The sequence below is a fragment of the Hirundo rustica genome, chromosome 10, assembly GCF_015227805.2.
Source record: "Hirundo rustica isolate bHirRus1 chromosome 10, bHirRus1.pri.v3, whole genome shotgun sequence".
NCBI classification, from domain to species: Eukaryota; Metazoa; Chordata; class Aves; order Passeriformes; family Hirundinidae; genus Hirundo; species Hirundo rustica.
This window is the reverse complement of record NC_053459.1, coordinates 15,053,076-15,078,438: the sequence shown is the minus strand read 5'-3', so window position 1 is coordinate 15,078,438 and position 25,363 is coordinate 15,053,076. Positions and strand designations below refer to the sequence as shown.

The 25,363-nt window shown below is 46.8% G+C and overlaps 1 protein-coding gene across 3 annotated transcripts in view; it reads right to left on the bottom strand.

The window, feature by feature from the left end:
* The window catches only part of P3H2 (prolyl 3-hydroxylase 2), a 98,703-nt gene that overhangs the window by 33,780 nt on the left and 39,560 nt on the right, over positions 1–25,363 (bottom strand). The window contains exon 1 of one of the 3 annotated variants that reach the window (XM_058421983.1): positions 24,636–24,794. The exons of the other annotated variants lie outside the window; for them this stretch is intronic. The gene's annotated coding sequence lies outside the window, so the exon portion shown is untranslated. Of the gene's footprint in view, positions 1–24,635; positions 24,795–25,363 lie in introns of those variants that run through there. 3 annotated transcript variants of the gene reach the window in all.

Below are 25,363 nucleotides of genomic sequence, written 5' to 3'. Positions count from 1 at the left end.
GCTGCAAGCAGCTGTGCTCCATCTCCACACACCAGCTCTGCCTCTGCTGCTGTCACCACGGGGTGAGCAAACTGCTTCGAGCACAGCTGCTGTCCCCACTGAGCTGCCATGGGGAGGGAAGGAGCAGGCTGGCTACATCCCACACTACCAAAACCTCAAAAAACTTGCTCCTGCCCCTTCTCCCAGCTCCACTGATGGGAGATGCTACACCCTTAGGGCCCTGCAGCTGAAACAAAACTGGTCCTCTGCAGCCTGGGACATGATTTTTGCACTGTATCCTCAGTGTGCATGAATGTCTTAGCATTGGCTGCATGAAAAGACAAAGAAATCCAGAGCTTCAGACACATACAGCATCCTTCACAGCCAGCAGTGGCCAATAACTCTAGGGTACCAACAGCTTAACTATCCCCTACCCTTCAGGCTGCCTTCCCTTCCAGCAGCTGACTGAGCCAATGGCACCTTCCCCAGGCACAGGCTGGCCACTGATCTGCCCCCAGAGCACCCTGAGCCTCCCACAGCGTCCAACTGATCTGGTGCCAGTATGAGTGGGAGCATTCTGAGAGCACTGCTGGGAGGAACCTTGTCCTGGGGAGAAGATTTGATGGTAAACTGTGGATTTTTCCCTTTAAAGCTTGCAGAGGATTTTCATCAAAAATCTTCACAGTCTAGTTCTGAAAGTATTGAACTCAGGCACTGAAACTACATCCCACTTCACCTCCCAGAATAATGGGCAAACAAACCAAAGATTCAGTTCCAGGAGGTCCTTTTAAGCATGGACAAATTTGTGGGACTCCTTTTCCTCAGTGTATGCAGCAAGCTTCAGGTTTTATCTGATCACTGATCAATCAGGCAGGCATTGAACTCTGCTGTCCCATCATTCAAAGGAGTCAAGGGAATTTCCACTGGTCCAGGTCAATCTAGTCCACTCTTCAACAAGAAATGAAGAATTGCCTTCATAGCAGTGTGAGAATTAAATCTGACCTGTGTTCACACCCAGATGCTCCCTTTCACATACATACACACTCTGAGGTGTCTCACAAGTTACTCTGGTGCACCAAATCCTACAAAACAAAGACACCAATACCCCTTGGCCTGAAGAGCTCTTTGCTCAGCACCCCATCAGATGACACAGCTGCAACAGATCTACAGCAACAGCACAGCATGTTCACACTCCTACAGAGCAATAACCGAGATCCCAAAGACATTAATTTCCTCACCACTTCCCCTGATGAGTCCCACGCACTTCTGCAACAAACAGGAGGATTCTGATCACGGCAATTCACATGAGCATAAGCCACGTTTTCCCTGGCATCTCCCTCACTGGATGCTCATGCACTCCAAAAACCATATGAGCACCTCACAGCAGCTTGTTCCAAAGTCTTTGTGTTCCCTTCCAGGCCATCCGCCTTCATCTACCTTGCCTCCATCCAGCTGGGAAACACACATTTAATTGCACTCATTTACGTTCAAAAAGGCCTATTGAAAAGTAAGTGGATTAAAAACTGCTCTGGAAAAGAAATTAAACCCTAGTGCAGCACAGCACAGGCTGTGTATCTGAGCTGCCATGTAATACAGGCAATGAGAATTCCCCTCTGCAAGAGGCATTGGGAATTTAATGTTGCAGCACAGCCAGTTGCAATGCACTTAGCAGATGTCAGAGACACACAGCCTCATCCATCTACCTTTGATCTTATGTTCCACTCCTTCCTTCCAAGTCTGAACAGCCATTTAACCACGGCAGAGGCTCAGTGCACTTCTGCAGACGGATCTAAACGCCTCTCTGAACTCCAAGGGCAGAGCTGCACATACTCATCTGCAGGGAGCAAAAGAACACCCACTCATTCATACCTTCACCCCTGCCACTGTCATCCAAGACCCACAGAGGGAGATTCTGCTTGAATGTGGCCTTTCCATTGCAGCAGACAGTTAAATGCTAAAAACAGGCTGGTTGGGAGCTGAGTCTGAACATCAACACCTTTCTGTTTGCACTTCCCACCAGGAAGAGCAGCCAGGCCAATGCTGCTCAGCCTCCAGCTCCCCAGGACAGGACCCCTGCACAGGCAGTGAAGAGGAAGAGATGATGCTAGCCTTTCCTACCTCTGTAATTCCAAGTCCAGTAGTGCAAGGTAGTAAAATACTACCAAAATAAAAAAGAAAAAAAAAAAATCACGTGACATCATTAAAGCCGAAGAATCAGACAGGTGAAGCACCAGGCTTGTCCACCCCATGGGTGCAGAGACACCTGAGTGCACAGCAGTAAGCAAACACAACCACTCTGCTTCGAGCCCCTGCTGGTACCTGTGCTGCTGCTGCACAGCTCCACGCTGACTGGCCACCCCAGGACACCCAAAGCAAACATGGGGATAGCCAGAAACAAACCTGCAGGACAGGCCATTCACTCAACGATCCTTGTGGGTCCCTTCCAACTCAGAATATTCTGTGATTCTGTCACTCGTTAAGCCTAACACCTTCCCTTCCAATCAGCACTGTACCAAGCTGCTGGCTCTGAGTTGACTCCATGTGGGGAAGGAGGAACAGGAGAAAAAAAAAAAAAACTGCGCCACTTTTTTGCAGCCCAGTGAAAAAGTTCAGCAGCATTTGGCAGATCATTATGACCTACACAAACCCCACTGCACTCCAGGCTTTCTCTGAGCTTCCCCCTCCCAGTTTTGCTTGCCTCCCTTCTCTGGCACAGCCAGGATGCAGAGCTGGCATGCTCCTAGCGTTAATTAAGCAACAGCAATTAGGCAACACATTTTTAAGCGGTTCCCTCACAGCCGAGCTTGGGAAAAGGCTGGCTTCAGCATTAAACCGGCAGCTGTGCACAAAGTGCCAAATCAGTGCATCACAACGAGGGAACTTGATATGTAAACAGCCTTGTCAGTAATTACCCCAATGCTCTCCAGTGAATTGCTACGGCTTCCTTGGGGGCTGAGCGAGCAGACAGGGATGCTGCACGAAGCAGGTGATGCTTAAACCAAAGCCGAGGACACTCAACAGGAACAACCCCACTGAATACTTGGTGTTGTACTAACAGAGCCACGGTGACGTGGAGCGCTCCCTCTCAGCACGGTCTTGGAGGATTTATCCATCTGTCCCACGGGCTCTGGGCTGATGTTTATTACAGCAGGGTTTTCCACGGCCCCTTGGAGCTGAATTCAGATATTGCTGCTCCCTTCTCAGAAACTCCTTGGGAGGAGCCTAGCAGATAACAGGCATGGGCAGGTTTCCATCGCACGGACAGGGAGTGGATTGGACCCAGCTCCCCTCTTCGCTCCAGCAGGAACCAGGGGCCGCATGTGATCCACGTGGTGCCGCAAACACGTTCCAAGATCCCTGAGAAAACCGCTGAGCGGCTCTCCCACAGCCAGCACTGAGCAGCTGCAGGGTAAGCAGCGCTTGGAGGATGGAGTCCGAGGCGCCAGGGCTCCGGCTGCGACCCACCGGGAAGCAGCCGCACGGAACAGAGCGCCAGCGCGGCTCTGCTCTGGGCCTCCGCTCACGCCTTCGGCTTCCACTGGGACATGGGAGCAGGGCCACCTCATCTGTGTGCTCAGGGAAGCCTCAAGCAAAATTTGAAAACATTTCCTTGGGCAGTTTTGTTTGTTTGTTTGTTGTTTGGTTTTGTTTGTTTTTTGTTTGGTTTTGTTTTAAATAATGGTTATGCCTGCTTTGCTCCAATAAACAGGCAAAGGTTGCCAAGGACACCCAGTAAATCACACACAAGCTCCACTCCTCTCAGATGAATATTTACAAATTTCTGAAGTGCTGAACCTCTTCAAGCCATTCAGCTTCTGCTTTCATCTGTAATATCCATCTCAGTGCTTCTGAGATTTTTCCTGCAGCTATCCTAAATTAACAAGGATCGGAAACCAGACTTCAACTGTAACCCTAAAGGTCAATCACATCATTTTGCTTCAACATGCCAAACAGACAAGACAAAAACAAACATATGAAGTTTCTCAAAGGAATAAGAGTGAAGAGCCGTCTCCCAAAGGAAAGCAAAAGCCCTAAAGAAAGAAGGAAGATTGAAAGTAGTTATTTCTGTCTAGATAATTGTAACACATGCAATGCCTCTGGGTGCAAGACACCCCAAGCTAAGTGGGTTTTCCTCCTATTTCCATTCCTTGCTACTTTATGAGGATGACACCACAAAAATTCTGCATTCACATTTAAGTACAGTTTTGCACATCAGAGGGGAGTTTAGCAGCCCAGGTCAAGCACAGGCAGTTTGTCCCCACCCCAGCTCACAGCACCCGCACTATGACGCAAGTATGCAGGAATCCATCTCAGGGAACACGGACATCTTTACAGCCTGAAACCACTGGGAACACCAAATTGCAAGTTCCAGATTAAAAGCCACTGCACAGGATGGCCCTGATTTCACCAACGTGGGCAACAGCGTGCATTGCATGTCCTGGGCTCCACGGATGCTCCCCCTGGTACCATTCCTTGGGTTCAGCTCCCAAGGAGTCAATGGGCACTGGGACCATGGGGGACCTGCCTTAGCTGAGAAGATGGCATGCAGACTCCCACCTATCCAGGGATGGTGGCATGTGCCCCACAGTCTGCATTTCAAGGATCCAGGACCAGAAAAGCGAAGGCAAAGTCACATTTCCAGCTAATGAGAGTAGCTGGTTCTGCCCCTGCTACTTGTGCTGCCCAACAGGCTTTCACATTCCAAGGGAGCTGTCAAAAGGTCAAGTGAAGAGAAAAATGCCGTCACTAACAGTTCTGAGCTACGGGGCTGGAGGTCCAAGCGTGTCAAAATGATTGACAGTGGTCTAAGGGGATGGCTGGAAGTTGGAGTTTTCTTGCTCCTGCCAAGGCAGAAGAAAATCCAACATCCCGAGGTAGCTTCCAAAATAGTCTCTTTCCCTAATGCCCCCACTTCCATCTACATGTGACTAGTGGGGAGAAGTGGCTGTGTCACCACTCATGGCCCACTCCTGAGCTCCAGACCCTGTGTGGGGACTTGGACCACAATTCCCACCAGCACTGTGCTGGATCTCAGTGCAAGAGAGGAAATCATACTCCAGGTAAACGTGGACTATGGATTTAAACTCCACAATTGCAAGCTGTGTTTTCTCAGCAGTTAAAAATAACCAAAACTGAAGTATCGTGAAAGCTTTTCCAGGGACTTTTCTAGGCAGTATTCAACTCTCAAAGTAACATCCCTCATTTCTAATTCATGTACTGCTTCGCTGCCTTTAATAGCACTTTACCCCAAAACTGCACTTTCTCTTCTGCCTAAAGTACTAATTTCCATTACCACAAGAGGTATCAAATTCCAAATTTTTGCTGCAGCTTCAGGTTTTCACACTCAGGTTACAGGCACCTCATTAGCCTCCCCACATCTGGTTCAGGCTACAAGGTGTTCTGTGACACGCCAGAATCAGTCAACACGACTGTCTGGTTACGTACAGGCTCCAAAATGTCTCATGTATAAGAAAAAAGAAAAAAAAAAAAATTAAATTAAGCAGATGGCCCACAGAGCACTGAGATTTGTAATTTTCTTCCTGGAAAACTTCTGGTAACCCCAGTTCCAAAAATAATACTAGGAATAGCCCTCTGTGTGGGGAAGGAAGAATTTTCTGAAAACCTTTGATCTCTGTGTTCCAGAGAAGGGAACTGACACATTAATCAGAATATATTGCTGAATGGGGTTAGTCTCTCACACCAGAGGGCAAACCCAAAGCGGGTATTTAAACATTGGTGTCCAGCTCCTGAAAAAAATTTTCTGTGTTGCTTTTTTTTTTTGTTTTTTTGTGGTTGTTTTTTTTTTCCTCCCCAGTATATTTTTTCAATTAATAAAGCAGAAACATATCAGTTCAACTCTTCCATAATCCCTACTATCATCTCTCCCCTAAATCACTTCTTACGTCCTACTAAAATTTCTTTCTAAGAGCTTTCACCCAGAATTTTATGCAGGTGTGTATCTGGCCTTTTTTATTATGTATGGATAATGAAAATTTCCAAATATAATGAATTTATCCATGGCTGCAAGCCTCATTTCTCAGGTGTGCACTTGGGGAGAACTTTGGTGTTTACACTGAAGCGATAAATCCAGGCAGATTCACTGAATCCACCACTCCAGAGCAGCCTTGGAGCATCCCAAAACTCTGCAGGATAACCGTCACTCACACACACCTCCCTTCCCACCTAGGTTGCATGGCAATCCCGAATTTACGGGAAAACACTTTCCAGATTGGGCCCCTGCTTGCACCCTCCTTTCCATAGCTTATCTCCACTCACAGGGGTCACCTGTGGAGGACACCCACGCCTGTCCATCTCCTCCTTTACCTCATGAGTGTGAAGGGCCTTGTCATCCAATTCTTCCTTTTGAGGATGTTTCCTCATTTTGGAAACAGCCTCTTCAAGCTCTCACTGGCCCTTCTCCCCATCCTCCAGCAGCAGCAGAGCCACGTCCCTGGACACAGGATACAGTGCTGAGCTCACGTCCCCTTCCCAAACTGCCTCTGTCTGTAGAGACCACAAGCTGACAGCATTTATTTGGATTCCATTCCTGGACAAGACGTTGCTTGGAGCATTTGATTTTCTCCACTTCTTCCACTTCCCTGCTGTAACATGAAGCAATACTTTTTCCCCTATAAAAACTGAAATTTGGAGCATGCAACCTAAATTTTGAGGTATTTATAATTTTTGGTCCATGCACTCTCAGCATTACCCTGCCAAGCACTACTTGCTGCTGGGAAGGCTGACAAAATGTGATCAGCCATAAACAAGAGAACTTTAACTTCACTACAGGATGGAAAAGGGGAAAAGGAAAAGGGAAATGGAAAATGGTATCAAACACTTTTGCAGTGTGTGGGATGATAACCCTGCTCACTGGCAGCTCACACACAGACTGGTCTGCTATTGCCTATCAGCAGTTTCTGGCAAGTAAAAAGCCAGGAGGAAGGGAGGACAGGTTATCAGCTTTCTTGAAATAACAGAGTAAGGGGGGACGGTGGAAAACACATCTCCAGTTCCCCAAAGACAACTTTAGCCCAAGGAGCCATTCTGTGTGGCTTTATCCATTGACATGATTGGAATACACATGTGTCGAGCTGCTTACTGATGCTTACATCATATTGGATGTGAAGGGATATAGGAAAGCAGAAAGTCTGCTACCCAGTTTGGATAGCTGGGATTTGGCACAGCTGTCTGACCTATATTAACTTTCCAGCCACTGGAGTACTACTTGGAGAAAATTCTTAACCACTGTTTTTGTATCCTGAACTTCTAGTTTGTAAAACAAGTTAATTCACAAAGAATTTGAGTTACCTCAGAGGAAGAGAATTATGAGAGACTTCCTCTGTCTGGATCTGATAATTCATTATCCAGTGCAGGGGAATTTGCTTTTAAGTAAAACACTAAGGAACTATTGTCTTCACCACCAGTTGCAGCTTCATGGAGCTATGGAGCTGCCGTGGAGATGGCTCAGACCCCTGCTATGACCTTGTCCAGTTCACCAGCTCCCAGAAAGGCAGGAGACTCCCTGAATGCCAGCTGCTTCCAGAGCAATATCCTGCAGTTCTGCCCCCCCTCTAGACCCCTCCTCATGAACCTGGCAGTGTTTTCCAGCCTGACAGGCAGTAGCATCCACCTCCCACGTCTGCTGGCGTGGAAAGCACGTGTGGCCATTGCACTGCACACCATTATGCAAGGGCTCAGCACCATGAACTCTCCTGCCCTGGGAACTGGAGAATCCCACTGAACAACAGGAAGTATTAAATCAGCATCTCCTCTGGAAAAACACCGCAAAAACCCACCCACGGGACTCTTCTGCTCTTGCTCTCTTGGCCCTGAAACCAACTTCCTCAGCAAATGAACCTTCTCTGACAGGAAATGCTGCCTTTGTCCATCCCATCGACTCCAAAACATCTGCACACGCTGTCAGCGTTCCTGGGTAGGCAGCATCCCCCCTGGGCAGTGCCTGTGACAGGAGGAACAGCCTCCCTCAGCAGGAAGAGCCCTTCACAAGCACTCTCCTCTTTCCCTGCACAGTCTTAACTCAGCCTTGGACCTACAAACACCAAGGCCACTCCTGCCCCGCCAATGATCTGATTTCTGCAGAAATGTAAGGGCTAGAATAACTTGAAGAATGTGGACTGCTCTTGCAAACAGCCTATCTCACAATAACATCAGTCCTGGCATTCCTGCTGCAGGGCAGCAAGAAATACCAAGTCTGTGCTTTGGAGAAAGTGGAATGAAGCTAAATACATATCCAACAGAGCTGGGGCAGGGACAGGAGGCAAGAGAAAATTAGTCTGGAAGGTCTGGCCCAGGAGGGAGGACTGAAAGCAGTTGGCTTTCTGAAGGTAGAATCAAAAGCACAGAGGGGAGCTGAAAACACACTTCAGATGCAGGCTGACATATAAAAAGAAAGGTGATGAGGAACCAGAGTATAGCCACTGGCTTAGTTTGTACCAAGTAAAAATGTTTATCTAGGTAAAAAGAGTACCCAGCTTCAAGGTAATTTTCCTTTGGGAATTCAGGATTTTCTACAGGAGGATTTTAAAAATACATGTAAAAATCTGGCATATACCTATCTCAAGCAGATGGCTGGACTATGTAAGTTTTTAAAGTATCTCTCAATGCAGCATTCACACAAATCTATGAACTTTGAGAATTAATTACAATTTCTGAAAGATCTTGAGCACTTTTAACTCAGAAAATTTGCCAGGCCAGATCATTTGCCCCAGGTTCTTAATGAACCACTGCAAATGCTAACTGCCTTTAAACTGAAAACAAGCATCCTGTTTGTGCTCTGAACCTTTTTCTGTCCCTCCTTGAGTGCCCAGTGCTGGCCACTCTTGGGGACCTTTATTGTAACTGGATACAGCTGCTTTCCATGTCAGTTGCATAAAAACAAAAACCAAAAGCAAACCTCCTCCTCCTCCCCAATACCATTAACCATGTGTTTTCTAGTGCACACAAATACTCCAAGAGCAACAGCAGCAATAACAAAAAGCCTGGGACAAATAGGTTTTCTCACCAGCAAATCCAAATGTAGTTTCTGCACTGCCCTGCATGTCCACAGTCTGTTATTGCAAGGAGCTTCGAAGGAGCAGAATGGCAGGCAGTAGTTTGTGACACATCTGGCACTGGGCTCGAGTTTATCTGGGAGGGATCTTAATTGAAACAGAAAATTCGTAATTAAGAATGGAATCCCTAACAACCTTCCCAGCACCCAAACAGGAAATTCCAGGTGGGAAACTTTCTCATCCAACTCTGCCTCCGCTTGAAACCAGAAGTCAAAGGAGCCCTGTGTTGGCCAGGCACATCTGATTTTGTGCTGCCCCTTGGCACCCAGTTGAACCCAGTGCTACAGACATGGGAAAAGAGATGAAAAAGAGCTGCTGGACTGATATCATGGACACCTTTGAGAACAGAGGAGAAGAAAATCAATCTGTAGAGCAAGATCAGTGTGTCAGGGGCAAGCAGGCACTGGTGCACCACTGCCTCCATCAGCCTGCTCCTTAGCTGGTACCTCCAGCTTCTGCCTAATTTACTGCTCCCACCCAGGGCACTCATGACTGTTTCCTCAAGCTGGGAAACATGCCTCGTTCCAACTGAAATTGAGAAGTCAACAAGTCACTCGATGAAATTTACGTAAGCACTTGACACCTTTTAGGATAAAAATAGCCAAAGGAAAGGATTCATCCCAAAACCCACTAAACAATCCACATTATTCAGAGGGTGATACACCTGCCTCATTCCCAGTCCTTCATCTCCTCAAGCAAGATAAATGGCAAAGAAAACAAAGCAACACCCTCTAAACTTTCCTTCTGCAAGGATCCAGTTTCCATGAGACTAGTCTGCTTGGCTGTGAGATGGAAAATAATAAACCAGAGCTCTGTTCTTTTTCAAGGGCCAAGATGAAGAAGATGTGCACAACCAAGAAGGAAAAAGCCCATGACTCTACATTTCCGGGCTCTGCTCCAGGCTGGCTGCTGTAAATGAAGTTGTGAAAGAAGTAGAGCAACTCTCTTCCCGGAAACAGTTTTGGTCACGTCACAATACAGACATCTTCCAGCATCTTCCCCATCTGCCTTCCTGAATCAGCACCACAGCAAGGTTTCCCATCTCCAAGTGTCACTGGGGCTAGCACACAGCCCAAAACGTGACAGTCAGAAAGTGTCCTGAGTCCCCAAGAACGAAGGAGGAAGCCAATCATCTCTCCAAGAGGCCAACACCAATGTTTGCCTTTGGAATTTCAATCCCTGCACGGAAAAGACGTGAAAATCCAGGTCATTCCTCTGCTCTTTCCCTGAAGGATGAATCAAGTCCATCAATTCTATTTTTAGCTGAAACCACAATGGGAGGTCTGCACGGGTGGAAAAACATGGGAAGTCTGAGATGCAACCTACATCATGTCTGGGCTGCATCTGTGTGACTCAGCAAGCTGAGAAGGGGTAAGATCAGCATCTGTGGTAACCAAGAGCCTCCTCCCCCTCTCCTTGCACAGCCACAATCTGAGCAAGCAGTGTATTTGGAGGTGAAATAAAAATACTTTCCTTATCTAGCAGATTACAGCAAGGCTTTCTCAGCAAGGAGTGTGAAATGTCAGCTTCTCAGGGAAGCAGTTCTAGCACCACAGCTTTTATTGTAAAATGCTTTCCTGCATATCTGGGGGCAATGTCAGCATCCACTCAAAGGCATGGCAAACCTCTGTCTTGGAAACACTAAGAAAAGACCAAGAGTGTGTCTCTTGATCTCTCAGCCGTTCACAAGTGTGTATGCACCAAGAGTTGTTTCCCCCTCCCAGCCCACTTGAGGGTTTGGTTAGGTCTAACCACAATTACAGGGTGGCCAAGAGTGGCTTTACTGATGAGCCTGACAGCATCTGGCATGGGAAGGACATGAACCGCAGGTGTCAAGTCACAACAACACGTTCAGAGTAAACATTCGCAGCTCGCTAATGAAGAGATAATTCTTGTTCTCCTGGCAATACACACAGCTCAGCCCCCCTTGTGATGTGGTGAAGCCTCTTTCCTTCTGCAGTGACCTGCAATGAAAACGTGCAGAGCAAACCCTCCCACCTGCACGGGAGTTTGAATAGCTGCACCACTGAAATTAATTAAAAAATTAATTCCACATCACTGGAAAGGCTCATGGTCTCCAGAGCAGAGCAGAGCAGCCCTGTTGGTCCATTTCCCATTGCCACCCTTCTGGCATACATTGCTGTTTTGGGTTTCTTCTTTTAACATTTTCTATGGAAGGCAACTTACTGGGCTCTTTTAGTGTTCTATACTGAACAATTCCAACAACACAGGGTGTGATCTGTGGCAAAGCACATGATCACACTTCTAGTGCCCTCGTATCTTTTCATCTTACCAGGATGGTGAGTGCCTGATGCCCAGCAGATTCTGACCATAGGCACAAACCAAGAGCAGGGAACTCTTGTTCCTGCTTTCACTCTGCTGAACATGTACACTCTCAGTAATTTATTTACCACATCAGTGCAAGCACTGCAGGCTCTATGAGATGAAAGGACTCCAAAAGTTTGCACACCTGTTACTGGCTCTGAGCATCCCATCCTCTAGCACAGAGCAGAATTGCACACTGGCCCTGCGCAGATTACACATGAAAAAATCATTAGTTAGAGGGGGGAAAAAAAATGAGCTATAACCACCATGAAAGAGGAAAGCTGTTAGATGGGGTTTTTGTGCTTATTCGCTCAGCTAAGGTCAACTTCTCGCCTTGGACCTCCCACAGCACAGCCAGAAGTAACAGCTTTTCTCTCTCAGCACCCAGAAGTCTTCTCATCTTTTCTTGTTTCAACAACTTTGGATGGGATATGAGCAAGTAACATCAATCATTTGTGCCTGATTGCTACCTTACTGCTTAAGCAACAAATAAAGTGATTAATGAAAATTTGAGGGAGAAAACAAAGGCTTTACTGAACACAAAACATCAGCTAAGCACTGTGAACTTTTCTTAAATTCCCTAGAAATGAAGAGCAGCTGCCTGGCACTGATTCCCCCAGCAGCAGTAACTGCAGCATTTGGAGCAGCTCTGGGTGCTTCTGAAAATAGACATGATCTTGTTCCAAAGAAAATAATCCCTTAATTTTATAGGTGTCTGAATATAAAAAAGGCTGAAAATGAGAGTGTCTGGGGAGGCACATGTAATGCATTGCCTGGTGTCTAAAAAGGTCTTTCCTTTTCCTCTCCAAGAGTCAGCAAGTGGAACTTGACTTGATTTAAACTGGTCAGTTGTGGAGCTCAAATGAAAAACCTTTTCACTTGATGTTGCCATTGATTTCAGTTGTTGGGGCTCAGGTAACTAAAAAAAAAAAAAAAAAAAAAAAAATCTTTCCCAAATTCTAGCAGTATTCCACAGCAAGGAAAAGTCATCAGCAGCTCCATGCTCCATGTAGTGGCTGCTGGCAGAGGTTTGGCTCAATTTTTCAATAGGATATTTTAGCCTCTCTACATAGCAGTGGCATGCACTGTCATTGTCTCCTTGGGTGAAACCAGATGAGATGAAAAATTGGCAAAAGAATTACATTTTTTTATTCCTGGGTAACTCTTCTGATCTATGCTACAAGTAGCAGGAGGAGTTGGGCTAGAAGCAACCCGGATGGAGTTCGGAAGCAAATGTGGGAAGGGGATATTTGTGCTGACGAGGACCTGTACTATTCTGAGGAGGGCTGAAGTTCTTCTGCCAGGAACAGTACCCCTAAGAGAAGGAGCAATAGAGAAATCTTCTGACTGCTCACATCACAATGCACTGCTAAGCCAATGGTGAATCAATGACTCAATACGCAGGGCTCTGGAATAAATTTTAGAGGGGAAGTAAGGAAAAGTCTCACTAGAGAACATCATGAAACTCTGGAGTTATTTAAAGCACAGAAAATACCAAGAATGGCCCATGAAACGGCAGCTGTTTGGGACTGGTCTGTTATAAGCTACTCTAAAGAAAGCACTGAATATCCTAATTATGTTGAAAATTATACAGGCCACCTTCCATATTTAGTACAGAGTGGCACAGAGATAGCCAGGGGACAGCACACATCCTCACTTCTTTAGCATGATGCCATCCAGATCCATATGCAGTCTTGGCCTTCTCCTGTTATTTAAACTACAATAAGCTGTGCTCTGCATTCAAGGAAAAAGGGGGGTGAGGGAATGAATCCAGACCTTTGTGGGGAAGGTTTCAATGAAAAGGCTGGCTGCTTTTCTGTGGTTACTGAGGTAATGAAACTTCAACAGGGGCTTACACAATGTCAGAGTGGAAGAAATTCAAAGCATCTACGCGAGGGGTTTTAAGTTACTCAAAAGCCCTACTGATAGGATTTCAGAGGCAGCTACTCTGTTTGGACACCAACGTGCAAGTGAACACATCTTTCCAAACCACACGCAGCCAGGATATTCATACTCCCAGTCTTGTCCCAGCCATTCATAGGGAGGAGTGTGAAGCAGCAGGGCAAATCAAATAAATGACTTCATTCCCCTGGGGATATGAGAAAATGCGAACAAAGAAGCCAACAGTTACAAATTCAGGGTGCCATATTTTTGGCAAGTTTTCTTCCTATTAGGGAACTAGGAAAGATTCAAGGAATACAACTGTTTCACTCGTTCCTAAAACTCTGCACTCATGAGTGCACATGAGTGTGTATGCACAAACAAGCTCCAAGATCTCCCAAATTTATGAGCCTTCCTGCCCAGCTATGTGGAAGAGATCACCCAGCAGTTTAACACACTAACACTTGTACAACTGGATATAAAGATGTATGTCTGGGGTAAAGCAGAGTCAGGGGTACTGCATCCCATGCCCGGGAAGTGTATCCACCCACTTGCTAACCTGGGACCCATCAAAACACCAATCATTGTGAATTTTCTTCTGCAGCGATCCATGTCTCTATGGTTCAGAAAAGAAACGTGTCTATGCTTGCTGCTGAAGACCAATGCCCTACTGCAAAAATGAAATCCTCTACTATGAACTAGGAAAAAAAAGTAATAACAAATTTTGGACACGTTTCAATGACATGAAAACCCAATGCACACTACCTGAGAATAACTCTGGTTACACCTCTCTGCCTACCTGGCCTGAAGGATAAATCCCTCCTGAGGAAGGACCAAATCCCCTGAGAGACAGTGCTGGCTCTTCCATACACCAGGCACAAAGGCTTTAGGGAATGAAAGCAAAGCTACCATGGCCTTCAAAAGTGCCAAGCTGAGAGACATGAACGGAAGCTGTCTGCTTTGTGCAGGTTGAGAGCCAGTGAGGTATTACCAGGCCACAATCGTTCCTCTTTCCCAGCCACAGTGAGCCTGCCTGGCTGCTTCACGCCCAGCATGAACTCTTGCTCCAGTTTTCTGCAGGAAGAAGTTCAAATCCAACCTTTTGGCAAGTACCTCCTTTCAAAAGAAACCAAACCCATCACTGCTCATCCTCCTCAAACCCTGGTACAGGCACATGCCCCTCAATACAACAGCATCCCCACGTTCTCCTGCTCTAGTTTGGAACAGGAGTCTGCCAAACACATTTGATGCTGCGACTCCTTTCCCTTGATTCCTTCTGCATTTCTCTTCCCTGCCTCACTTTTCTCGCTTACACTTCTCTTTCAACTCTCCCATGGGTGGAAGACAACCCGAAATATGCTCCGGAGCCGAAATTTCAGTTCATCTCATGAATCTGAAATCAAGCAGAATATCAACTTTCTGAAAAAAATTTCAGTGGGTGTTGAAGTAATTATTTTTCCAGCAATGATTTGTTTGTCTGTTTAAAGTTAAGCAATATGAAAAATAGATAAAGTCTTGCTGGAAAGGGAGAACCCCTCTCAGCAACTCTCATCAAACAGTGCAGCTGAGACAGGATGAGCTGTCAGCCCTGCTCAGCCCCATGGCTGATGGGTCTGACTCTCCTTGCAGTAGCTCATGCTGATTGTAGGGGTCCTGCTGGTGAGGTTCACCAGAAAGAAACAGGGATGTGTATAAAAAAGATTCATAGGGTAATTTATGGTCAGCTGTAGAATGGGATTTATGGCATTGGGCAGTGGTGTGACAGAGGGATGAGACTGGGTTTAGGACATTAGGACATTTAGGACACTTCACCCTTCATCCTCAGCCAGATGCGTCCTGTGAAATGAAAGCTGCTGCCCTTGGACAAGGCAGCTGGCTTTCCACATTTAATCCAGGTCCCAACCAGAAAATGTTTGTAACTTAGGAACCACTCCAAAGAAAACTCTTTAGACACATTTCTTACAATGATCCTATCAGGCTTTGAAGGCCTAAAACAAGGAGAGCCATTATTCTGAAGGCTGGCAATGATTTCAGACTCCCATTCATCTGAAATGCTCAATTTCCCCAGATCCCAGGGATATTATCAGGTTTTGTGGGCCCTTTAAACAGCAGCAGCAGCAGCTCAAGGAGAAACATCTGGAATAAACATACTGAAGGTACTGAAGTCAATGAGATCTCTGCAAAGGTAGTAAGGAACACCTGACTGCAAATGCCTGCTGTATGGAACACAGACACTGCTCTGCTGCCTGTGAAGGAGCTTTAACAAAGGGCTGGAAGCTGACCTGCCCTGGAGCTGCGTGGCTGACATCCATGTCTCCCCTTTCACGGGCAGGACAGCTGTGGCAGTGAATTGCCACAGCTGTATGACTGCTCTCCTCTCAGGGGACAGTTATCTCGTGCCTTGTTAATAAGCCAGGCAGCACTACTGACTGAGCTAACTGCTCCATAATTGGCTTTTTGCAGAACAGGACATCTTTAATTAATCTGCTACTGTTTATGTGTGCTGTTCCCGCTGGAGCTCACTCACAGAGCACGGACACCACGCAGCACATCTGACATTCCCCAGATATGTGATGTCAGTCATGTCTTACAGCGCCGAGTGCCTGCTGTGTAATTACTGCACATCAAACTCCATCCACAGATGGGCAAATCAGGGCACAGAGTGCTGGGCTGGAGCAAACCCAGCCATTCCTGTCCTGGGGTCTGGGTCACACACTCCAAAATAAAACACTGTTGGGACAATCAGGCGGTTGTGACGCCTAAGCCTGAGGTCTGCCAGATCTCATCTGAGCGCTGTGCAGAATGAAAACACAACAGGCTGGATTCAACACACACGCTTCAATGCACAATGCAGCTGTGCTTTAGTAAGTCATCAGGCATCAACCTGAGTCATGAGAACAGATGTAAGTCCACAGCAAGTACAGGCACCACTTCAGCTCTTTTTCTTTCTGAATAAGCTGCGTCACACTCCCTTCTGTTTATCCTAATAAGCTCCATCTCAGTGCTTTCAGATTAAAGGATAGATACACCTATACCACTAGACATTTTACACAGTTTTATTGCAAACATCAGCAGGTCTCAAATCCAGATACCCGTGAGGATTCTGCTAAATCCATCACCAACTTACAGTGCAGTCCATCAGTCAGAGCAGTTGTCCTCAGCATGGACCAAGATCAAAGTGTGCGGCTCCAAAGGCTTCAAACCTGCTATTTTCAGCAGTCTTTGGTACATATCTCTGTCTGAAATTCCCTAGCACTGACATCCTTCTGTTGTCACCCGTTACTGGTTGGACAAAGTCTCTGATTGCACTCAGCAGCACCCTGGCTCTGAAACAAGAGATAGTCGAGTGCTGCTTTTGGCTTATAATGCTAAGCAAAAGCAGATCTAGTTTTCCGTGCTCAGGACTGCTAAAGCACTACGTGTAGATAAGAGCAGAGGGCCAAGCTTGCTGGCACATAAAAGGGAGAATACAGCACAGCCAAAATTCTACAGCAGTTTTGCAACAGGGGAATCTACAAGGATAAACTCCAAAATGCCTGATGATCCTCCTGACTCAGAGGAAACTGTGAAAAGAAAAGCAGATTCTCCCTTCCTTGTCTTCCTACAATCTTTACCTTTCCAACCCTAGGACTCAAAATTAAATACGGTTGAACTGTCAGCTGTCTGGGCTTAGCCCTCCTCCCTCAATAGCAGAGAATAACTTCCAAAGCTGCCAGTAAGTGGCTTAAATAAGATGGACAGTAAAGTGGTTTGTATAATGCATTATTGACCCAGCTGTACCACTGACCAACGGGCACTTAAAAGCACTGTTGGCAACGTTGGCATTCTGTTTCCCTTGGCACAGTAATCCTGATCACTTCCCAAACACAATCCTTTCTAGGATTGAGTACATTCTTACCCCACTAAAATAATCCCTCACTCAGGGGCTAAGCACTGCTGGCTCTTTTACCTGAGTACTCCCTCCCATCTCAGGTGTGCAGCACAGGCAAACACCAGAAGGGTTTTCCTGTTCATCTCCCCAGCTCCCATCTGTGCACATGAAAAGACCAGTGACACACCCCTAGAGCATGCAAGAGCTCCACTGGCATTCCTACTTAGCAGGACTTTGTTATTCAGCACAGTTTGGCTGCAACACCAAAGCAACCCCAAAGTGCAGCACAGAAGATCCCAAAGGACCTGGAACCCTTTCTGAGCAGGGCTCCACCACTTAGGAGTTGAGCTGTAACATCCACAATGTAAAACAGCAGCAAAGGGACAGGAATGGAAACAGTAAGTCTGAAACATGCAAACCTTCACTAATACTTCTCAAAAGCGTTGTGAAGGACACTATGGTTTCTACACTGTGCTTTTCAAGATAGCTGAGTATACTGATTGCTGGCAACTCAGTGGCAGCCCCAAGTGCTGTAACTTTCAAAGAGAAAGTCCAGATGAATGGTTAGTCAGGCCCCTCTACCTGGTTTGGTTAGATTCAAAAAGGATTAGAAACTAAAAATGGTTTATTTAGGGTTTATCTACCATCTAGCCAGATTTCACAGTAAGGATCCAAAAATATATTTGGAAAAGAGAAGCACAGTGATTAAAGAAACAGTGATTTGGAGATAAAAATGCCACTGTGGGAAGCCTTGTGCTACAGTGCAAAAGTCATTTTCTAGGGACTGCTTTGTTGAACAACCCAAACAGTAATCAGGTTGGAATGAGCCTCCCAAGATGGGAAAATCACTTTTGTTAAGCTCAGATCTGAGTCTGGCAGCATTCAAAGAATCATAGCCTCCAAGTCCCAGAGCTTCAGCTATCACATGGAAGAGCCCAGCTGCCAAAACTGGAACTGTCCTGCACATCCCAGGCCATCGGGGAGCTACAAGCCTTGTCCTCTACAAAGCAGTGTCTTGCACAGCCACCTCCTCTCACAGTGCTCACTGCAGCACCCCTGACATGCAGGCCTGAACTATGGGGGGCACTGGGGAACAACCAGACACTGGTGTCCCATGCTGTGCTTTTGTAACCCCCACCTCACTGAGAGTACAGGAATGAGACCTAAACCCAGCACCAAAGCACTGAGTGTGTGTAGGATCTGCCCCTTAGAGGGCAGCAGGTCTGGTCAAGAAATGCTCAGGTTACACTGAGGAAGGCTCAGCCAGTTTGGGTGGTGGAGAGCGAAGTCCCGCAGCAGGAAGGGGGGCTGGGAGAGCACACAAAGGTCATGCTGATGGCAGACAGGGGTGCAATAGCTTCAGCTCCCCCATGCAGGCAAAAGTGCTGCATGAAGCCAGTCTGAGCTAGGCTTCAGCTGGAACTCAGCTGGAGACCACAGCCCAGACGTGGACATTACCTGGGGAAACAGTTCTGGGGGAGCCTGAGGATGTCCTCTGCATCCTCAAAACACACAGGACATGTCTGCATCCTCAAAACACACAGGACATGTCTGCAGTGAGCTACCACAGTCTGGCAGCCCAGCCCAGGCTGCACAGAAGGGACATGCAGTTGACAGCCGAGCGGACAAGCTGCTTCCTCAAGTGGCACATTGCTGTTTTATTTGCTATTTGCCTGCCTTGTAACAGGATCCAAGCTGAAACCAAGTGTTACTAGCAGCAGAGAGCCAAGGTCTGACTGACCCTGGAGCAACAACTCCAGAGAAGCAGCAGAGCCACCTGGGTACCAGAGTGCACCACTTAGGTTAAAGAAAATGGAGTAGGGCTGCCAACCAAGGAACCACCATCTGCCAAAAGACACTAATATTAATATTTAACCTGGCTGACCAGGTTCTCCAGCAGCCCACAATGGGATCTGCAGTTAGAGCAGCACCCTGCAGTGTCTACACACACTGTGCTGAGTGCACCAGGGTAATTAGGACCACAAGATGCACCAGCACCACTCACTCAGCAAACCTTGTCCCAACCCCAACCACCTGCTCTCAGCAGCACGGACCAGGACCCTGCATCACCATGCCATAAAAGCCTCTCCCAAAGCAGCATGAGTTCCCCCTACAAAAACAGCCTTTCCTCACCCACCTCTGGAGCTCAGTGCATCTCACAACTCTTGGTTAACAGCCTGCAAACACATGCCCAGGATCAGGGCTGCCCAAAGGTAAGAAAACTCCTGTCCATCTTCAGCCCCTTCAACAGAGAGACCAGCAGCTCCATAAATAGGAAAAATGGGGAGAAGACACAACATATTCCTCCCTTTCACTAAAATATTTTGCTTCATCCACAGATCCTTTGGATGAGGCTGGCAGCCCTGGATGGGGAAGTGCTTTCCGGCAGCAGAACAGTGCAACAAGTCAGCGCTCTTCCTTTCAGACCATTTCAACGAAACTCTGCCGTTTCTCATCTGCTTCCAAAGACACAGAGTAACTCAGGTCACAGATGCCCCAGAATATATATAAATCTTAGAACAGGCAGTGCCTTGGCAAAAACCACTTTAAAAGCAGCTTCCTGAGCAAGGGAATCAACAGACTGTGCTTCTGTCCCTGGGCAGTCACAGCAACACCTTCAGCAAATATTTTGAAGGATATTTTCCAAGCTCTTTCTCTCTGTACCCCACTGATCTTTCCTGGGAAGGAATATGGCTGGCTCCATCTTCAAAAGAGATTGCACCCACAGTCCTGGGCGATGCACATCTCCCCACTGCACCCTTGGGAGTCCAGCCCTGACCTCAAAGAGCTGTGGGTGTAGGCAGTGCCCTACCTGCAATATCTTGAGGCAGGATTTGCCCACTCATTTTTTTTTCAGGCAGAAGGTTCTGCAGATTCTTGTGCTCCCACTTCTAACCTTGACAGGACACAGCACAGTCTCAGGCTCATCTTTCTGCAGGGATATGATGTGAGATCAAAGCCACCACTGCAGCTACTTTGGAAAACCCACGGTGAAAAGCAGCATGTTGGTGTGTAACAAGCATTTTTGTGATTTTCCTGGTATTTTTTTAAATCCGTGTACACCAGGAACATTCTGGTGGTGCAGACAGTCAATTCCTGACAATATCCCTTCATTTTCCTCTCCTTCACAAATTTTCTGTGACCTCCCAGGTGTTCCCATGACCCTTAATAAAACCTTTAGTGCTGCAAGGACAGAATTTTCTCCTGCCTGTGGCCAACTCACATGTAAAACCTGCTCTGCGTCCTTGATGCCAGTGACATTCTCCTGAGCAGCCTGTCTGCAAACTCCACCCGACCTGAGAAACAGCATTAGGGCAGGGAGCAGGGGACAGTGGCCACTGCCACCAGGCCACCTCTCAGTGGCCAGCCTATCACCTCTGTGCTGCAAGAGGACACGTTCCCTGTCACGACAGCACGGTCGGCGTGCTGTCCCACACCCAATCTGCTTCCCATCCCAGCACGAGCACAGACTCAGCCTTTCATCCAATCCTGAAAGAACGTGTTTTTCTCCTCCTTTTTTTTTTTTTTTTTTTTTTTTACAGTGAACAAGAAGCTGCAAGTGAGTATTTGGCCTTTACAACTTATGGGCTGCAGCCAAACCCTGCCATATGTTCCAGCTAATACATGTGGGCTTTGCTTCTCATCCAAGAAAGAAAAAAAAGGACATTTATGAGTTGGGATTCAGCAGGATCATGTGGGAAGGAAGGGGTGGGGTAGTGATGCTATTTTTGTTGCTGTAATTATTTGGTGGCCAAATCCCTGACCCTTGACGTCAGCCCTGGAGGGTCTGTTTGACTGACCAGTTGTCATGGAAAGGAGAAGGACTGGGTGGGAGGTACAGGCTGATGAGGAACAGTTCTTTGCTGCCTGCACCCACCCACAGGCAGACCCCCTGCCTTCATTAGTCATCACCAGCTCGTGGCCAAGAAATAAAAATGTCAATACCTTATTGCTGATCCATTGGCTGGAAACAAAAGCATCCAGGGAAGTTCGCGCCCTCCTCCCTGCCATCCATTACTGCTGGAACGCACCGGCCAAGCCCTGATCTCAGCTTCCCCAGTGCTAAGGCAGAGAAACTCCATGGCCCTCAGCTGGGTCACTCCGGGTTCACATCGATTTATCCAAACTCAGCCTGGCCTCAGTCCAGACTACACACATGGAAATATGCCCTGCGCAGAGTACAGGGGTTCCTACTCCTTGGGAACAAACCCAATCACAATGACTAATTCATACCACCTCCAAAGGAAAAAACTAAGATAAATAACCCCTCGATTCCTTGCTCCAGACATCCAGCAGTGCTTTGAGCCCAGAATCCTGCTAGCAAGGCTCCAGCAGCACTCAGGAGGTTGGCAGTAAATGTATCAGCTACTGACAGGATGGTTTCTCGCCGCTGCCGGTGCCATCCACGATGAAGTCACCAGTTGTACAAGGAAATGGGAATAATCCTTGCTGAAACCTCAGCCACAGCTAGAGAGTACTGGGCAGAAGTTTGCTTAGCAGGGCTAAATTGCATTGCTCATTCACATGCAGTTCATCATCAGCTGCCGTTTGTTATTCCTGTGGCCAAGGACAACAGAAAGGCTCCGCAGAAGCCAGAGCAGAGCTCTTGGACGTATGGATGAGATTTAACAGGCAGCACAAAAAGCCACTTAACAAATCCCAGCACACCAAGGTCCGTGGACAGGGCAGTTCAGCAGCAAGGCTCTGCCAAGGAGCAGCCAGCAGGGGAAGGTGCAACAACCATGAGAAGCTAAGGAGATGCAAGAACAGGGAAGGGGCAGGTTCTTGGGTCCCAGCCAAGAAACGAGAGCACAAGTCTGGGCTCTCCTGCAGTACTGGTGCCCAGTTTTGTTCCACTTAGGATATCTGAGGCCTTTAGATCAAGGTCTCAAAAAATCCACTCAAACCATGTGAGTCACACCTGTCTCATCCATCATCCAAGCCATGCCAGCGGAGGTTGCCAAGAAGTAAGGAGGAATTCAGGATTACCTTGTTTTCTCCAAAAGACTGAGAAATATTACAGGCTGGGACACACTGCAAGTGTATTTTGAGGCTCTGGCCTGACTGCATAGCCATGAAGTGAGAAAGAAGGATTTGGCAAGACAAAAAGAGCAGCCCTGGCTATCAAATGGATGATACTAGGCTGTATGAAATGACCTTAGTGGGTCTAAGACCAGTATGTGCTCACTGGCCGTGTCCTGATTTGCTGGGCAGTGCTGTGCTAATTTACTACCAGTTGAAAACATGTGGCAAACTGCAAACACTTTAATTTTGGTTTTGGATTTGCTCTATTTAAATAATAATTAAAAAAACGACAACAACAATCCAACGCTCAATAAACAGAAGAAACCAGCAGAAAATCACTACAATCACCTAGTCTAATTTTTAGTACATCACAAGCCCATAGTCAAGCCCAAAAGGTCAAGACTGAGACTCCTGTGAAGACACCGAGACACCATCACGACAAAGATGTACCTAGCTTGCATTTGCTGGCAGCAGATTGAACCACTGGGTCACCTCTTTCCATCTCTGACAATACTTTCAACTTTAAACATTTTTAAAGCATTTAATTTGAATTGTCAGCAAGAACAGAAGCAAGGGCAGCTGGGTCAGTGTCCCTGGCATAGGGCAGGACTAAATGTCTTGCTCTAAACCAGGACACTGACCCAAGCATCAAGACTCAAGAGTTTTCCATCCCCATAAACTGAGTTTATTTTTGTCCTAAATAATTTTAACTTTCTGAGCACTAACATTTACCCTCTGCTGAGGAGTAGGAATGCTTTCTCAGAAAATCTAAATAAAGAGACGTTCCAAGAGATTAATTCTGGGATCTGTTTATTTATCCAGTATCTGAGTAATACTAATTCTCATGATTGAAGATAAATAAACACCACTAATAGTAAAAATCCAAATAATAATGATTATGTGACAGTTTTACTATAGGTCTTTGTCTGAGATGTCACATAAATCCTGTGAAAACAAGACCAACTGCACAGGCAGACCTTGCAGGCCAGGTGGTGCCTGTGATGAGAAATAGCTGCTCCCCCAAAGACTTTAAAGTGAGAGGTTTTACACATTATCCTGTGTCACTGCCCATGAGATGCTGCAAGTGAAACCACATTTCCCCAAAGGCTGTGGCTCACCCCAGGACAGGACCCCGTTATCTGCTTAGGTCCATGCAGCATTGTGGCACCAAGGAAAACCGAGCAAACTGTTCATGGAAAACAGCAGTCCTTGAGTGAAACAAAAGGAATTCCCTAAGCAACTACATTGCTGTGAATCCAAAATTACTCCACAATCCCTAGGTAGGTGATCCACATATCTGTCACACAGACAAAGGTCTCTGGCCCTGTGAAACACTCAGAGGTGGGCAGCAGGGAGTAGTTACTTGAGGTGGAAAGAATTTGGTGGAGGTGTCTCAGCAACCATCCCGAGGGTTGGTACAGCCACTCAGATACCCAAATGTGGCTGGTGGAGAGATCACATAAGGACTGGCAGAGGACACAACAACCAGACCTAGAGAGGTTAAAGGCCAAGGTTTACATACACAACTCTCCTCCCTTGGGTCTGGATTCCCATAAATAGGGAGTCTTCAAAGGCAGAACTGGAGTCAGTAATAATCTGTATCACATGTGTTTCTGAAGTTTGGGCTCCCACTTGTCTCTCTTGTTTTTCTCCTGTGGTCTTTTATCAAGTGATTATTGTGCCTGTTGCATTTCAGACACCATGGGGGTGTGGGTGGGCAGGACAGCATGGTGTGACGCAAGGACATGTTCCCAGGGGTGCCTCCAGCACTGTCCCATCTGCTGCACTGTGGAAAACTCGGCATTGAAGATAAAAGTGGAAGTTCTCCCCATACAAGACCGTCTTTAAGAAAAAAAAGAAACTGCTTTAAAGAACAAATAAACAGCTTCTCCTACAACATGGAAAACCTAAACATTATTGTTTTATGCTTGCAACACACGAAGTCATGATGGTAACACAACTGAAGAACATATCAGACATGGCAAGGGAGAACTCAGGCCAAAGGCAGAATAAGCCAGACACAGTCAGACTCTCGCCCCTTCTGCTCCACCTACAATCTGGCATTACTAAGCAAGAAGCAATGTCCAGCATGCTGGGGACTTGTTTTATTTATTGTTCTAAACCCAAGCACAGACTAAAAGGCTTTATTTCATCTAGATTGAAGGCTGGTGGTTACATACTACGTCTGTATGATTCCTGCCATGCTTCACCGATGTGCAATGGGGCATTCAGGCGAGTGGGGAGACAAGACCGCTGCAATTCAGTATTTACAGAGTGGGAGGAAGTGCTCAGCAACAGCACACCAATATCCAGGGAAAGTTAAAACAGGCTATAGCCATCAACCCAGCAACCAGGCCAGGGGTTGCTGTGGCTGGGAACAGGATGAGACAAAGGAAAGAGACCTCAAGGGGAGGGTCAGTAAGGTAGAAGAGAAATAAGATTAGGTCTTACAATTGACGCAGTGATCAACTTTTCCACGTTACTTGCTGTTTTCGGACCAAGCTGACTTGCAGGAGTTAGAGTGGGGACTGGAAGTAATGCTCTGTCACAGGGTTTATGGCAGACCATCCAGGGCAAGCTCCAACACAGCTCCTGAGTCAGCAGCTTGCAGCAGCAAATGCTGTCACGTAGTACATTGTGTACATTTCCTCCTCCACTCACTCTCAGCTAGAAAAACTCCAAAAAGCAGGGTTAGGAAAATCATGGCCTGCAGGCTTGGTTTTTTTCAGAAACAAGATGACTAAAGCAGCAAAGCAAGGAGGACAGGACTAATAAAATATTTAAGAGGGCAAAGAGATCCCACCCAACCCACCTGCCAAGCCCAGAGGTTATTTCTTTGACAAAGACCAAGCAGCCAGCACAGAGCTGAGGCTCACCAGCATTTGGCAAACTGACCAGCCCATGAGACATGACAGCAGAAACCCACCGAAGAACCTTTTCACTGTGATGTAGAGAGCCCACTAGATGCTTTGCATGTTTCCACACCTTTTCAAACCCACCCCACCCTAACTGCCTCAACCAGATGTACCCACTATATTTCCAAATTACCTGAACACACCAGCTGTCCTAGGAAAAGGAGGAGTCTTCGTACTTAAATACCTACTGAGAAGCTGCAAAGTCTTGAAAACGCATTTGCACTTGGGCTGCTTGTTCATTGCAATCTGTGGAGTTTGCAGTCAGCCTCAGGAGCCTGATCCTAAGCCCGAAGCTG